Below are 17386 nucleotides of genomic sequence, written 5' to 3' on the forward strand. Positions count from 1 at the left end.
AAAGTATACCCTTTAACATTTCACAGATGAAAACAAGGAGATGTGTGGCCAAGCAAGATCAGTGTATGGTCAGCATGGCAAACATTTTTAATAAGGAAGAACACATAAGTGAGGAGGGGCAGTCACAGTTTGCGCTTGCCTAAGCCTACTGGGAAGAATAAGATTTTGACTCCCCTTCTCCCCTCCCCTACTGAATTAATAGAGTTTGCAGACTACTTTTGTGCTTTGAATTCAGTTTGCAGCAATGGAAATAAGCTGAATATAAAGAGGGAAAGTGGAAAGAGTAGAGAGAAAATGGGACATTGTAAAAGTAGCTGAACAAGTGGGATGACAAAGGATTAATCAGCAATATTCCAGCCAAATTGGGACAGTTGGGGGGGGGTTATAGAAGTGATCGTAATTTTAATATTTTCCTCCTTATGCTCAGTTGTAGCAAGCCCTCCAATTTAAGCACGTGTGTCTTTAATTAAAGTTGGCTAGAAGTGCAAGTGGGCTTCCAGCTGCCACCCTTGAATAGATTGTGTGATGCTGAATCCATAGTCTTGAACTCATAGCCATCACCCCCAGTGATGGAGGTGAATAGACTCAATGTTGATCTGTCTAAAAAAACTGTTGGAAGAAATGTGAAATTCATCTGTGATTTCTTTCCCATGTGTTTTTTGCTCACTAATGGGCAGCAGTTGAAAGTGTACACTACAGGGAAGCAGTTAGTGCAAACTCAGCCTGTGGTTCACATAAGTGATAGCTTTTGTGAACTTCTTTTGAGGTTCCTGGGTAATTGAATGGAAATTTGCTGTTCCTGTGCATTATTAACAGGTGTGTGTATGCTGAGATACAGACTCCCAATATTAATAATTTAAAAAAAATATTTTATTTAGAATAGAATATAACAAACAGATAGAAAGAATGCTAATAATTTAAAGAAGTATTTATTGTGTTTGACATCTCTTCTAAGGTATATTGCTATGGTAATTTTTTTTCAACTCAACACCTTCCTAGAAATGCAAAGCAGCATGTAGACTAGTAAAGCAACACTGCATGAATATTTTTATCATTGCCAATCAGTATAATTATCCTCAGCAGTAACTGCTGACTCCTAAAATTCAGCAGTAATGTAAATAACAGTTTTCTTCTGTTTTCTTCCCCCCCGCCCCTCTTTTTAACCCCTTCTGGAATATATTGCCATACCCTGCTGGGGTATTTTTCAGGAGAAACAGATCAGAACAAGAATTGCAATCTCATTAAAACCACATCACCTTTGAGAAGGCTGTTGGGAAAGACGTCTTCAAGGGATGCAAAAGTAAATGTTTACATGTTACCCAGAAGGCTTCATAGTAGGATCCCAACAATACTTGGCTCTGGGACTCAGACATTTTCTCTCAGGCTCCTTCAGCTCACAGAGAGCCAGAATTCCACCTCCCCCAAGCTGTTAACCAGTTCATGGGCATTTATATGCCCTCCAGCATTTCATAGATAAAAACTGAGTATCTTTGGCTAAGCAACATCTGAGTGTGGTCAAGATGGTAGAGTGTAGTATGGCAAAAGATATTCTTGAGGAAGAACATGTAAGCTAGAAGATATTGCAGCGGTTGATGCTGACTAAACTAACTGAGAAGGGCAAGATTCTTCTCATTGCACAGTTAATACTTGTTGTGTTGTGCCTCCAAGTCATTTTTGACTTATGGTGACCCTGTCATGGGGTTTTCTTGCCAAGTTTCTTTAGAAGGGGTTTGCCACTGCCATCTTCTTAGATTGAGGGACTGTGACTCTCCCAAGGTCGCCCAGTGGGTTTTTATGTTCGAGAAGGGATTTGAACCCTGGTCTCCAGATTCGTAGTCCAACTCTCAACCCACTACACCATGCTGGCCCTGCAAGCTATTTTTTGCACTTTGAACTCAGTTTGAAACAAATGAAGTAAGCCAAGAACAGAGAAAGTGGGAGGGGGATAAAGAAAGTGGAACATTTTAAAAACAGCTGGAAAAAATGGGATGACAGAAAGTTAATCAGGACCATCCATGTCCAAGGAGGACAGTTGGAGGGTATGCACTTGATCCACAGCCAGTGCCTATAACAGTGATCCTGTGTTTGATCCTCAAGACGTTTTGGACTTCAGCTCTTCAGAAGTTCCAGCCAGTCTGGCCAATGGTCAGAAATTCTAGGAGCTGAAGTTTCAGAGATCTGGAGGCCTAAAGGTTGAGATCCACTGCCCTAGAGCTTTCTGGTTCTGTCACTCTCTGCCTGGCTATCACATCCTGTCTTTTCTCTGAGGAAACAAGCAGTCTGGGAAGTGCTTGCAACTTCCATTCACTTTGAGCTCTACTTCACAGCTGTGTAAGAGTTGCGTCAGAATAAGAAGATAAATGACTAGGAAGCAGCAACAGTGGCAAGAAATGGAACCAGACTGTCCTGATTCCACTGAGAACATATTGCCTAAGCTTACTTCTCTCTCCCAAGCCCTTGGAGTAAGAAGTGATTTCTGATGCCACTTCCAAGCTTGTTGGGTTTCAGTGCAATTTTAAAAGCAGCAGCACTCAGCTTGTTGTTGGCCTTTGTGCTCTGGCATGTCTTTTTCTGCCTCTGGAGCCAGACATAAAATAAAAAAGCTTGATTTACAATGTAATTGTGGCCTCACATACTGCTTTCCTTAGATGCTTCAGTGTCTTGTCTTGTGAGAAATAGCATCTGAAAATAAGGTGAATTATTTCACTCCATAGACATACCTTCCATCCAATTCTCAATTAGTTGATCAGGAGGGGAATTTCAATTTCAATTTATGCACCTGTAATCCAGTGTTCCTCTTTTCCTACTGCCTCCTGCTTTACCAAGAATTACCATTGTTTCTAATGAGTCATGTTATCGCAAGATTTGACTGAAGTATGACAGTCACAGGTTGGTCATTTTGGCTTATAGAGAGAATTTAGGTTTTATTTTCTCTCAGATCAATTTATTTGTTTTTTTTCTCTTGGACCCATTGATTTGTCCATACAACTTCTCCAGCATCACATTTCAAATGAGTTGCTTTTTGTCCTGTTGGCTATCTTCACTGTCCAGCTTTCACAATAATACATAAACATTGGAAATACTATGTCATGGATGATCCTGACTTCAGTATCTTTATACTTTAGGATCTTTTGTCTAGTTCTGCCATAGCTGCCTTTCAACTCCTAGACTTGCAAAGTCTAGTCCTTTTCTGATTTCTTCTATGGCTTCCATTTTGATTAATTTTTGTTAATCAAAACAAAACACATAAAACATAAAATCTAATTACATATACATTTCTATTAAATTAACTAGACAACTCTAAAACAGTTACAAGTTTAATAAAAGGTGACTTCCTGCTTTCAAACCTTTGCCTTAAATGTATAATTAAATTCACTTCCTCCCAAAAAAATCTAGCTAGATATATACAGTACTTCTACTAATTTTCTAACATAAAAAAAAAACTAATTTTCAAAACCTACAGATGTCATCATCTCACCTTTTTCACATGAACATTGCAAAAGGAAATCCACTCTTTCAAAAAACTGTCTATTGACTTTGCTCTGATTAGAATAGATAATTTATCCATTTCAGCAAACTCAAACAGCTTCACAATCCAGTCTTCAGCCAATGAAATCGCTGTATTTTCCCACTTCCAAGCAAATAATGACATGTATTGTAAAATCTTTCCTTGTTGTCACTTTATTTGGTGAACAATCAATCCCAATAAAATAAAGGTCTGATTAAAATTAAATCCTTAGTATTGAGAATTTTTTCAGGCAGTTTACATTTTGATTAATGACTGAGCCAAGGTAATTTTAAAAAACTATTTAAACGTCTTCATCATCAAACTTAAAGTTTTCTACATCATCTATGATAATGATTTTTGTTTTCTTAATGTTCATCTGTAACCCTGCTTTTGCATTTTTCACTTGACTTTCCTAAATAATCATTCTTTGCTATTTTCTGATAGCAGTAAGTGCCACCTGGCATATCTTAAATTGTTGATGTTTCTTCCTCCAGTTTTTACACCTCCTTCCTCTGTGTCTAATCTACCTTGGCACCTCTGTGTCTAATCCAGTTTTTGTATGGTATGTTCTGCCTATATATTAAACAGATAGGGTGATAAAATGCAGCCTTGTCTGACCCCCTTTCCAACTGGAAACCATTCCGTTGCTCCATATTTTTTCCTAACAATAACCTTTTGTTTTGAATATAGGTTATGCATCAGGACAGTCAAATGTGGTACAGCTCTTTTGTTTAGAATGATCCATACTTTCCCATGATCAATAGAATGCTTTGCCATAATCTATAAAGCACAGGCTGATTTCTCCCCCTGAAATTCTTTGGTGCACTCCATTATCCACATGCAACTTGAACATCTGGCATTTCTCACTCTATATATGGTAAAATGTTGATCTTGACTTTGCTTGTTGTAGCTGTTAGAGTACTGGAGTCAGACAGAGATCAAATCCCTGCTTAGTCATGGAAACCCACTGGGGACCTTGGGTAAACTAGCTACCTTTTCTCAGCCTGAGAGGAAGGCAATGACCAATAGATGAATATACCTCGTCAGCAATACCTATGAGTGGGTTGCCATAAATCAGAATCAACCCAAAGGCATATAACAACATTCATTGCAGCAGTAGCAGCAGCAGCAACAACAAATGTTAAAGACAGTGAATGGAACATTTAATGGTAGCTCATTCAATAAAATGATGTGTTGTATGAAGCAGGATTCTCTTTTATTTGTTCTGAATCTCATGTCAGTTTACTTCAATGAATGTCCCCAAGAAGTGGTAGCTGTAGATATTCATACTGGCCTCCTCCACCATTTTTTTTAGTTCCAGTCTCTCACGTAATAATGGTCATACCAGTAACTGTTCTGATTTGGTGGCTGGGCAGGTAAAACAACAGGATTGAGGGGGGAAATGGGATGAGGAGAATATTCACCTGCCTTTTCTCCTATTATGTGAAGGGATTTTAAACCATGTGAATGTTCTACAGATTGTAGCCTGCTAATCCTAAATCACTTCTCTATTCTGGCAGTGTTATGTCACAGCAGTTCTTTTGACTTCAGTATATCTGTGTACAACATGAAAATGAAGCCCCTTAGATATCGTATCTTACTCATGTTTTTGTTTGGTTTTCTCAGAATACTTGTTTTTATTCCCCTCCTTTCCATTTTCTATTTTGAATGAGCAATAACAGCCAATAAATTGGGAGCCGTTGTAGGATTTGACTGCGGGTGGCATAACAGAAGCAAAACTGAACCTTATCTTGAGTGCATTGTTGTTAGGCTTTTATTACTCACTTATTGTGTTATTGAATTTATTTATGGCCTTGCTTTCCATCTTTCTTTCCCTTGTTGCTTTGTGTCTCTTATTGTGTGTGTGTAGAGAGTCTTTTGTATAGTGTTGCCAGGAGAAGATAAATAAAAATAAATGTTTTTTTTTTACTTCTTCAAATCCAATTTCTTGTCATTAATGATGTTCCTAACATGAAAAGAGTTTCCTAACAAAGAATGAATGGGTTTCTTTATTTTACTGCAGCAAAAATTCAGGAGGCTTTGTTTTCATCCAAGTATTGAAAGATCTGGGGCCATGGGAGGGAAATCACATTTCCTTAATAATGTATCTATCAGTGATGTGATCTTCACTTGGTCCCACAAGAGAATGAATGTCTGGCTCATTACTTGAAGGGAAAAGCTTACCATCCCTGCTTCTCCCATGACCTTGTGCGGGCACAACCTTACTCTCCCTTCTCACATTCATTGTCTCTGGTTTCAGACTGTCAGGCAATACCAGCATTAGACCAGGTCATCTACAGCTCTATTTACAGTGGTTCTGTGTTATGAGCCACTAGGGCTACAATCTACACCAGGCAGCCCATAAATTATATGCTGCTGCATCACAGTGGCATAACAGGTTGTCTGATTTTCTTTTGAATTATTTTCCATTTCAGCCTCAAGTGGTTTGGGTCCAGGATACCTGGAATGTCTTCTCTATTACCATCTATCTATTCTGAAAGAAATAATGGAGTATCCCTTTTCCTGTCCTAGCTATAATGGAAATAAGGCTAGTTAATACAAGAAATAGGGTCTTCTCATCACCTATGTATTTGACCCAGTATTTGACCTCCTTTCTTTCTGCTTCCTCTGCCTTTGCTGAGTGACTATGTGGCTTGGGAATTATAGAGCTGGAGTCCAAAAACTAATGCTTCCAAGCTTCAGCCTAATTTTGATTATTAGTCTTATTTAGAATAGGCCTGTCGAATCCAGGGAAATGTATTTGTTTGCTTGTTTTGTTTATTAAATATATATGCCACCTTTCTCTTGCCATGTGAACCAAGGCAGCATATAATAATTTCAAATAGAAGGCAGTTAAACCTTTATATTACAAAAACTAAAAACAAACAAACCCGTAAACAACAGTACTGTTAACAACAAATAGTTTAAAACAGTTTAACATATGTTATAACATAATGGAAATAATCCTCACTATTTTCATGCCAGCACACCATTTTCATTTTCTATCCTATGAATAAAAATCAGTCAAAGGCCTATGTAAATAAAAAGGCTTTAGCCTGCTGGTGGAAAGAAAGAAGGCAAGGACCGATTGGACTTCCCATGGAAGGGAATCACACAGCCTGGGAGCAGCCACTGAGAAGGCTCTCTCCTGTGTCCTCACCAAGTGTGCTTGTAATGGTGGTTGTGGGGACTGAGAGAAAGTTCTCCCCTAAGAAAGTTCTTAGGCTGGCTTATGTAGGGAGATATGGGCTTTTAGATAGTCTGGACCCAAACCATGTATGGCTTTAAATGTCAAAACCAGCACTTCAGCCACTGCCAAAACCTAAGCATCAAGGTTCAGATCCCGAACCTGAGATATCGAGGAGAGTGTAAATGTCATCCGGTCACATTGAATCCCCTTTTCCTGCTTTACAACTGATTAGGAATACCTCTGTCTTTTCTGGATTAAGTTTCAATTTGTTCACCCTAATCCAATCCATTACTGATTTATTACCCAAACAGCTTCCTTGGAGTTAGATGGGAAAGAGAGATAGAATTGGGTGTCATCTGCATATTGGTGATATCTAAACACCAGAGCCCTGGATGCCTTCTCCCAGTGGCTTAGATACTAAACAGCATGAGGGACACACCAAGCCCAAAGGTGGCCCCACAGGCCAAAAGCTAGGGTGTCACAGGAATTCCCAGTGCTACTTTCTGAGTCCACCCCTTCAAGGACTGGAACCCCCAAGTTTCATTCCAGAGAGAAAGTCCAAAAGGACACTATGGTTGATGATAATGAAAGCCACTGAGATATCCTACACAACTAACAGGGACAATACTCCCTCCGTTTAAACCTTGTCTGCACTTTCTTCCTTGCCTTTCTTCAGTAATCACTCCAAATCTTTACGTGTTGTAAAAGCAGGTCATAGGAATTACATCTCTCCTCATACTTTGCAGAAAGATTTTTTATGCTAAAGAAAAGGCAAATTGTTGCTGAGTTTTATTTTTTAGAGAAAGCAGTATTCCCTCTCACACCATCTACCCTGGGCTCAACAATTCTTTTTTACTCCTCTATCCCCAACCTCATCCTTCAGAATTTCCCAGCCTCCAGGGTTTCTTCCTTTTCCTTCTTTGTGCTTTTGTGCCATGTCTTCAGAGTACCCTCTTGTCTGAATGAAATTCCTTCCAGGCAGCGAAGGTGAGACACAGCTTGCTTTGGGACTTGTCACTTGTCTGCCCTTGAATTGGATGGAGGAATCACCCTGGGAAGACAAGAATGTGCTGCTGGAGAGAAAACTGGGTTTTGAATTAAGCATCCTCAGTATGGCAGAGGGAGTGTGATGAGCTGGCGGGTCTTACACGATGACTCCATGATAAATAGTTGGTGGTTTAGTGCTGCTGCTTGTGTCGTTAATTATCCCAAGGCACTATCAAAGCACACAACTGTTTTATCTACCTTCTCCTTCATCTACCTGTATTCCATCTGTTTTCAGTGGGGTAGTGTTAGACTCTTGCTTAACAAAGCAGAGCTTGGATGTAACTAATGACAATAACTAGCAGCTTGATAACCCCCCCCCCCCCAAAAAAAACCCTGGAGAATTTGCATCTCACTTAGAGATGACTCCAGAGAACTGGAAACTCAGGGTTAGGCCCTGAGATCTGGCAACAGTGTCTTGGAAAGTTATATACAGGCTGTGGGATCCATTTTGTCCACCCTTTTATGTGTGGTGTGTTTCTTGAAGTTGTTTCTGACTTATGGCATCCCTAATGCAAACCCAGAACAGGGTTTTCTTGCCAACGTTCTTCAGAGTGAGTTTGCCATTGCCAACATCTGAGGCTGAGAAAATGTGATTTGCCAAGAGTCACCCAGTGGGTTGTAAAGCATAATTACGTTACAATATGGATGCACTTAAACAGGAGATAACCTGACTCTCTTTGCAATGTTACTGTAACTGTTCACAGTGTAACTGTAACTGTTTATACCCTAGTGGCACAGTGGCTAAATGCCAGTACTGCAGCCACAAGGTCGTGAGTTCAATCCCAGGCAGGGCTCCAAGGTCCGCCCAGCCTTCCATCCTTTTGTTGGTTGGTAAAATGAGTATCCAGCTTATTAAGGGCATTTGGCTTATACATTATAAACCGCTTAGGGAGTGCTAGTTCACTGATAAGCGGTCTAGAAATGTACTTGCTATTGTTATTGTTTAGCAGCTTTTATAGTCACTTTGTATTTGTTGTTGTTGTGTGCCTTAAAAGTAATTTCTGATTTATGGCAACCCTAAGGCGAATCTATCACAGGGTTTTCTGAGGCTGGGAAGGTGTAACTCACCCAATTTTACTCAGAGGGTTTCCATTGCCGAGTGGGGAATTGAACCCTGACCTCCAGGGTCCTAGTCCTATGCTCAAACCACCACATCACACTGGCTTTCATTACTGGGTATAGCCTCACTAAATGGTAGAACATCACATATGATGATGTTTTATAGTTCAGGCCCACAGGTTGTTGATTTTTCAGATTTCAGAAAACAGGATATTTTTCAAATGAAAGTACAGTCAGCCATCTGTATCCACAGATTCCATCTCCACAGATTCAACTATCCACAGCTTGAAAATATATGTATTTTAAAAATTCTAAAAACAAGCCTTGATTTTGCCACTTTATATACAGGACACCATTTTATTTCCCCATTGCATATAATGGGAATTGATCATCCATGAATTTGGGTATCCATGGGGTGGGAGGGGTCCTGGAACCTAACCCCAGTAGATACCAAGGAAATCCTTCCCAAGGGAAATCAGGCTGGTTGCATCCCTCTTGCTATTCCAGGAGGCAGCCAAGATTACTAGTTTTACAGCCTTTACCTCTTACAACCAGGATAGCTTTTCTGTTCATTTTAATTGGGTGTTCTGAAAAACTGTCAGTTGTTTTTGCCTGTTTTTAAAGAGTGTTTTTATTTGTTCTATTTGTTTTTATTTGCTATACATTGGGGACCCTTGGGCTGAGGCAATAAACAAATACTAAAATAATATGGCTCAGAAGTCTGTGTAGGCTCATTTGGGTTTTTTGCTGCAAATGTACATGTGCTTGTGTGTCAGAGAGGTACACAAGTAGCACACCTTTTTGGATTTTGCGTCCACATTCCCTTTATCTTTAAGAATTTTTTAAGCAGTTATGAAACCAGTAGGATCATTTTGTACAGTCACTATCTACTCAAGTAATGTGTGTTGCACCGGAGACATTTTATGCTTAGTGTGAACACACCTAAGGAAGCTGGTATGGTAGTTTGAGTGTGGAGCTATGGCTGGGGAGACAAGGGTTCAAATCCCCACTCAGCCATGGAAACTTGCTGGATGACCTTGGGCAAATCACACTCTCTCAGCCTCAGGGGAAGGCAAAGGCAAATCCCTCTGAACAAATCTTGCAAAAAACAAAACAAAACCCCCAAACAACCGTAACCCATGATAGATTTGTTTTAGGGTTGTCATAAGTCAAAAACAACTTGAAGGGAACAACAGCATGAACAAATCTGTAAAATGTTTGGAAAATGATAAAATATCACCTGAGTTGTACTTCCATACAGACAAGATGCCTGGATTCTGCTACTGCGTTATACTGTACAAGATTTAATCAATTTGAAATTCTTGTGGCTTGTATTTGTGAGTTTTCAAACAAGAGTGGGAAATCTGTGCCCTTCTAGATGTTGTAAGAATCCATCAATCCTAGCAGCAGAGCCAATGGTGAAAAATGATGTGGGGTGAAGTCCAGCAAAATTCTGGAGGGTAACTTGTATATGCCTTTCCTCACATGGTTGTTGTGAGGAGGATGCTATTGCATCTTCTAAACAAACTATCAATTAAATGAAAGAAAAATGCTCTGGACTATCAGCTACATAAGGAAATAGACCAGTTAACACCACAGTGTCCCCCTGGTTCCTCCACAGAAAAGTATTTAGGACAGTCACCAAATGTTTTGGGTGCCAGTGCATCTTTAGGAGTTCACTCTGTTTTCAGTACAGACTGTTTTCGAGTTCCAGCCAATTCAATTATAGCCACTATATAGAATGAATTTAATTAAGCATTTTCTTTGCCAAAAGGAAGTTTGCCGAGTGCAGTCAGGGAGACTGTCCGGTGCATTCTTAAGGATTTGTAAAGACATTGCCCAGATGGAAGTTAGAAATAACCAGTGGCCAGTGACCAGGTATTTCCTTTTTACTCAAAATCAAGGGCCAAATGCTATGTGATGTTCAATATATCTTTGAATTTACACCACAAATCTTTGAAATTGAAGGTGTTGATATGATAATAATTATTACAAACCTCAAGTCCCACATTGTATAAATATAAATGACATTAAAATAAGTTGCAGGCAGTAGAAGGGAACGGTTCAGATAAAGGAAGGGAATAAGATTATAGTAAATAAGACTATAGTAAATCAGCTCTGGAAGGAAGTCAAACAAGGATTTAATGATTGGAGGAGGGCGTAACATGAAATTGAAGGTTAGACAACACAATCTTGTATAGATGTTATTAATGGTTGTCTTTTATATTATTATGTAATTATTTTCTTTTAATTACTAAAATATTCATAAAAAAAGAAACAGAAGGTGTTTGCCTTGTGCTGAGTCAGACCCTTTGTCCACCTACATACCCTCCCAACTGTCACGGTTTGGTAGGGAAAACCCCAGTTAATCCTCTGCCATCCCATTTTCTCAGTTGCTTTTAAAATTCCCATTTTCCATCCTATTATCGCACTTTTCCCTTCATCCTTGGCTTATTTCAGCTGCTGCAAATGGAAATCAAAATGGAAAAAGAAAGGAATTTGCACTTAATTAACTTAGTAAGTCAGAGAGGATAGGAAGGGGCAGAGTCACATTTGGTATGATCATTTGGGTTTTTCTTTTTCTTTTTTCAGGCTTCCATAAACTCAGTACATAAATTTCAGTGTTTCTCTGTATAAAATAATAGTTCCTCATTAATGTTTGCCCTCTTGTTGGCTGGTCACCACCTTTTGACCACATTCTGATCTTGCTTGACCACATGCATCCCAGTTTTTATCTCTGCAATGTTGGAGAGTATGTTAAGCCCCATGCGGCAGCAGTGCCCAGAATCTCAGACTGTGAGTTGAAGAGAAGCTCTACTTATGTTGGACTAGCATCGTGCAGTGGCAGGGTTTCTGCTTAGTTTGTAGCAACTGTGGAAGAAGCTGTGGTAATATCCTCCAGTGTGGGAATATATCTGTTGGGGATAGGGAAAGCAAAATAAGGACATTGCTGCACCAGTAAGAATTTTGGTCCGACAAAGAATTTTTCCTTCAGCCCCTGAATGTCTGCATTGCAGAGAGTAAGGTAAAGGTAAACGTTTTCTCTTGACATGAATGGCTAGTCGTAACCAATTGTAGAGGGCGGTTCTCATTTCTGTTACTAAGCCAAAGAGCCAGCATTGTCTGAGGACGACTGGGTGGTCATGTTGCCAGCATGACTGCACCAAACGCTGTTACCATCCCACTAGAGTGGTACTTATTTATCTACTTGCATTTGCTTGTTTTTGAACTACTAGGTTGGCAGAAGCTGGGACTAGTGACAGGAGCAAACCCCATCATGCAGTACTTTGCCCTAAAACTCCCAACCTTACGATTGTTAGAATTTGCAGTTTACTTGGGACGCAATCCACAGGATTCATCAGATTCTCCAAGAGTGAACCCCCAACCTAGGATGTGAACCCTGGTCTCGCAGTGCTGTAGTCCAACACTCAACACTCAAACCACCACACTGGGAAGATACTGTGGTTTGCTGAATTCCCTGGGGTGCATTCATACCACACAAATAATAGTGCTGTATTTCACATCAGTTGCCATGACAATATTCTGTGGAATCCTGGGCTGTGTAGTTTGGTGAGCGGTCAGATCTCTTTGGCTGATTATTCTAAATGCCCCCCTTCCTAAACTGCCAGTCCCAGAATTCCATAGGATGTTGCCATGGCAATTAAAGTGGAATTGTATAGCATTATAATTGTGTAGTGTGAATGGGCCATACATCTAATGCTGAAAGTGGCAAATCTTTTTTTTTTTTTTGAACAGTTAAAAATAAAATACAGTTGGCACTAGCCAAAGTGGGACTACTGTGAGATGGTGGCATTTGCCTAGTAATGCCTCAAGCTGTCAGTGTTGGGGGGAAAAAGGTGTGCTGGTTGAGGATTCTGGACGTTTTAGTCCAAAAGTACAACTTTCCTAGGGTCTGAAATGCTGAATGAACATGCATTCCTTCTTACTAAAAAGGGCCAGACTAAATGTGACATTTTGAATCTAATTTGCAGGTGCTTGAAACATGCAAATGATCTCAGGTGGGTGCCCACAACATTTAATAGAATCAGAGCAGGTGCAGAAAGAGAATACGTACAACTCTTTTACCCTGAAGAAAATCTTTCTTTTGAAGCTGGTTGTTTGTTTCAGGGGAATTCATTATTGGATTTGTTTATATCTCATGGCTTGCTTTCTTTTTGGTGTGAAGGAAGGCATAATTTAGGGATGAGCAGGTTGCCTGAACATGTGCAGCATGTTTGCATCATGGTTTGTTGAGTCAGGTTTAATAAACCAGGTTCATGGTTTAATAGGGTGCGTTACAGACCGCCGGATTGCGGCGGTCTGCTGCCACTGCCGCTTGCACCGTCCGGGAGCTGCAGCCTTTAAACGGCGCGGCTCCCGGACACTGCCGAGAAGGAGCGTGGAAATCGCGCTCCTTCTCAGGCCCCGGAAGAGGCGCCGCAAAGCGTAAGGGGCGCATTTGTGGCGTCATTTCCGGGGCGACACGTGCGGACACAACACGTCCAGCATGTAAAGATGGCGGCACCAGTGTGTATAGGGCGCCGCCATCTTTACGCCCCCATCACGTGCTAAGGGTGAGGCCGGTATGGACGCTAGGTCCTCGGCCAACTCCTAGCACGTGAAAGGGGCGTATTAAAGGCCCGTCTATAACGCGCCTATGACACACAATTACAGCCAGTATTTTTGTATCTTCAGAAGAAAGCTGGAAGGTAAACTGGAGAAAGGATTTATGTGTCTTAGGAGAGGTTGATACTGTATACGCTTAGGGTTGCCATAAGTCAGGAGCTCCAAACCAGGATAAATGTAGGACAAATGTAGGACAAGATTTTAAAATGTAGGACACATTTTTAAAATGGAGGACACGCCAAAAATAATGATTTTTTTAAAAAATGTTAATATAAATGCATGTTTCTTAGACATGGTCAAAATGGAGGACACTTTGTTATTTAATAACAAAAATAAAATAACCAAGGCTGGGTTGAATATATTTAAAAATAAAATAAAATAAAATAAAATACCAAGGCTGGGTTGTATATATTTAAAAATAATAATAAAAAAAACTTTTCCCTCCCCCTGGCCCAGAGGCCTATCCTCCTCCTTTGCCTCCTCCTCTTTTGCCTCCTCCTCCTCCTCCTTTGCCGCCGCCACCGCCTCCTTTGCCTCCTCCTCCTTTGCCTCCTCTTCCTCCTCCTCCTCCTCCTCTGCCTCCGCCTCCTACTCCAAGGCTCCTGACACTGGCCAATGGCAGACTGGGGCTGGAAACTAGGCCAGCCCCTGCTTGTCTGCCATTGGCCAGAAGGCTTAGGAGGCGAGCGCTGCCCCTTAAGCCCCTTAAGCAGCTGCCCTGGGGGGAGGTGGAGGAGGAGCGGTGGAGGCGGAGGGCAGCGTGGCGCGGCTATGGAGGAGAAGGAGGAGGAGGTGGGTGGCTGGCCAGCCGCGCTAGCGGCCGCGGTAATGGCTGCATGAGCGCGCCCGGCCCGGACCCTGGGCCCAGGACAAAGGCCGGAATTGGGGGGGGGGAACTGGGCTGGGGTGGGCAGGGGCCCCTCAAAAGTGGGTTTGTCCCGGGGGCCACCGAGATATGGCATCCCTATATATGCTGAACATCAGCTCTGGAAATATTTGATTGGTCCTGACATTGCTGTGCTTAGATACTAAGTTTAAACTGTCTTAGCTGCCCAGTCATTTGACATTTGTTTTTTACCGCTTTTCTATTGTTACTATTTTTATATTGGATTTTGCTGCTGTTGACTGGATTCTGTCTCCACTCATTAGAGGTGCATGGTTGAATCTGTGGAAGGAGGGAGCTATTTCAGGTTAACCTCCAAAGTGAAATGGAATAAAATACAGGAGTAAAATAGAAAAAGATTAATAGGAGGAAAGGATGTTGCAATTGCAGAAAAAAGGGAGATGCTTTTGCCTGTAGTATCTTCTCCCTCTTGTGTCATATTACCCTGGCTGGCCTTAGGTACTGTACATTTTGACTTAAGGTAGGTGGATATTAAATTTGTTGTTCAGCCTCAGGCTGCAAGATATCTTGGGCTATCCCTTCTCCCTTTTTATATTCCTTAAAACCTTAACTTTGCCAGCATCATTGGGGCTATAGCAGCAGAATTTCATTTCATTCTCTGCTCCCAGGGTGCTCTGGGAAGGTACTAATCATCCCTGACATCATACAGCAACTAAAGGAGAAATAACTTTCTCCCTGTCCTACATTTGTGAACTCTGCACTCATTGGAAACCCTTTCGCACTACCTAGATATAGTGCTATGATCCCACTTTTAACTGCCATGGCAACATCCTGTGGAATCCTGGGATTTGCAGTTTGTAGAGGGGGTATTTACAGTTCCTAGCTAGAGTGCTGTCACCAAACTATAGTGATGGACTCCATAGGATGTTGCCATGGCAGAGAAGGTGGAATCATAGTGCTATAAGTTTTTAGTATGAAGGGCCACCAGGAAAAAGCCTGGAAAAGTTACCCTTTGGATTATAACTTCCAGAATCCCCTTATTTGTTGGGTTATGGGAGTTGTGGTCCAAAAAGTAACTTTTCCATTTTCTTTATCAAGAAAAGCTCTTGTGGGAGTGGCCCAGGCAATTGGTCTCTGGTGAATGATGAGCAGAATAGGACCTTTTGTTTCCACTTCCATGAATCTTATTTTATTTAACATTTAAAAAAAAAACGTTTCTATATTGCCTCTCAGCTCATATGAGTTTCCAAGGGGATTAATCTGATTCAAATTAATCAGATACCAAGTCTTTGGTGGTTTGCATGCCTGTTGAAAGTTTTTTCAATAAGTTTTCCTAGAATGAGGATTTCCTTTTTCTTTTCCACTTACTGAACTACATTTAAGTTTTACACAGTAGTTTACTATGCTTTTATTTTGTGTTGCTTGTACATTGCTAAGAGATTTGTACTCCAAATGATTCATAAATATCATTTGACATTGTCAATCAGTCAGTAATATAATCCAGAAATTAATATTGTTAAAGTAGATATTAGTTAATATATGCTGTTTAGGGTGGACAGGACCAGCTGATTGTTCGTTAACATATTTGTAGGAGACTTGTTTGAATTCCAGTTGCTTAATCAACAAATTTTTCTTTTCCTTCCCAAAATTAAGCAGCTAAATTCCCTTACCTGTTCAGAGACTTGAAATGTTAATGTTGGAATTAATACATTAATTAATGTCAAACTGTTGAAAATTAACCTGTTAATGTTAAACCACTAAGGAAAAAAATCTAAAATATGTTTGTTAGCTAATTTGTTAAACCAACTGATGAAAACACTGTTTAAAATAGCCATCTATGAGTTAATTATTCAAAGGGATCTCATAGCATGTTTGAGACTAACTGAGTGAAAGATGTTGCAGTGTAACCTTTTGTAGCCTTATTACATGAGAAAACAGAGCTGAAAAAGCCAGAGAGTAACGACTTTCTCTGTGCCTTCCCTCATGACACAATAACACTTAAGTTCTCTTCCCACAGGAGACAGTATTCAAAGTGAGTCTTTTTTTCTAGTTGGAAAAATCCATTTGACAAAAGGCACACTATGACTACTGTCTTCCATGGGAAGAAATGACATGCTACCATGACATCCTGCGGTAAGGTATGGAGAAAGCTACTACCTCCAGCTTCTTTTTAGCTTTATTTTCTTGTGCAATAAGACTCTTGGTCTACTTCCTCAGCATTTGAGGAAGTAGACCAAGTCTATGAAAGCTTATGTTACAAATATCTTTTCCTCATTTAGTCTTAAAGGTGCTACAAGATCCCTTTACATATTGATACTGCAGACTAACATGGCTATGTCTCTGAATTCTACAGTAATAAGTTGTTATACTGGAAAAGCTAATTGCCACTCTCCCAAATAATGCATGGACATCGTAACATAACTATGAAATTTAAATCAAGAATTTCAAAGGTCTTGATCTCTAATAAGGCATATAGAGATTCTGCATTTTTATTTGCAGATCATCCCTTTGTAATTAGCTCCACACTATGGCCCACCATTTTGTGTTTGGTGGACCTGCAGCTGACTGTTTCTTTAAAGATGTTTTTGGTCTACAACTCCCATTGATCCTAGCCAGCATAGACTGTGGTCAGGGATCATGGAAACTGAAGCCCCAAACATCTGAATGGTCACAGTTGTCCACGTCAATCTAGAAAAATCATCGAGTAAGAGATTATACAAGCCTGAGGTTTGCCAAGATCAATGCTGCTTTGTAGGGGTTGGGTAATAATATTAAAGTGAGCAACAAGCAGTGACATCAATAATAGTGTTTGGGGAGAGCTTTAATTTTGGCATGGTTAGGTGGAGAATCTTAAATCAACCTTTCTTGGTTTCTCAAATGTTTGGCAGGTGTGAAACTGGGGATCAAAACCCTCCTTGTACTGCCTTTTCTCTGAGCTCCAGATGAAGCGGAGGGTTTGCAGACAAGAGAAGCAAAGGAGGGAGAGCAGCAGAAGCAGAAGGAGCTGGCGTTTAGCTGCAGAGCTTCAAGTCTTCCCACCCATTGGTGGCCAAGCACCAGCATTGTAAAGGTCTCAATCTCCCTTCCCTGCCTTTAGACACAAAGGTATGCT

At 40.5% G+C, this 17386-nt stretch overlaps 1 protein-coding gene across 6 annotated transcripts in view; it reads left to right on the forward strand.

Annotated features, from left to right (window-relative positions):
- The window catches only part of MAPK10 (mitogen-activated protein kinase 10), a 305526-nt gene that overhangs the window by 57823 nt on the left and 230317 nt on the right, over positions 1 to 17386 (forward strand). For 5 of the 6 annotated variants that reach the window (XM_042469418.1, XM_042469416.1, XM_042469425.1 and 2 more), the window contains one exon: positions 17163 to 17379. The exons of the other annotated variant lie outside the window; for it this stretch is intronic. The gene's annotated coding sequence lies outside the window, so the exon portion shown is untranslated. The remainder of the gene's footprint in view (positions 1 to 17162; positions 17380 to 17386) is intronic. 6 annotated transcript variants of the gene reach the window in all.

Source organism: Sceloporus undulatus, chromosome 5, assembly GCF_019175285.1.
Source record: "Sceloporus undulatus isolate JIND9_A2432 ecotype Alabama chromosome 5, SceUnd_v1.1, whole genome shotgun sequence".
NCBI classification, from domain to species: domain Eukaryota; kingdom Metazoa; phylum Chordata; class Lepidosauria; order Squamata; family Phrynosomatidae; genus Sceloporus; species Sceloporus undulatus.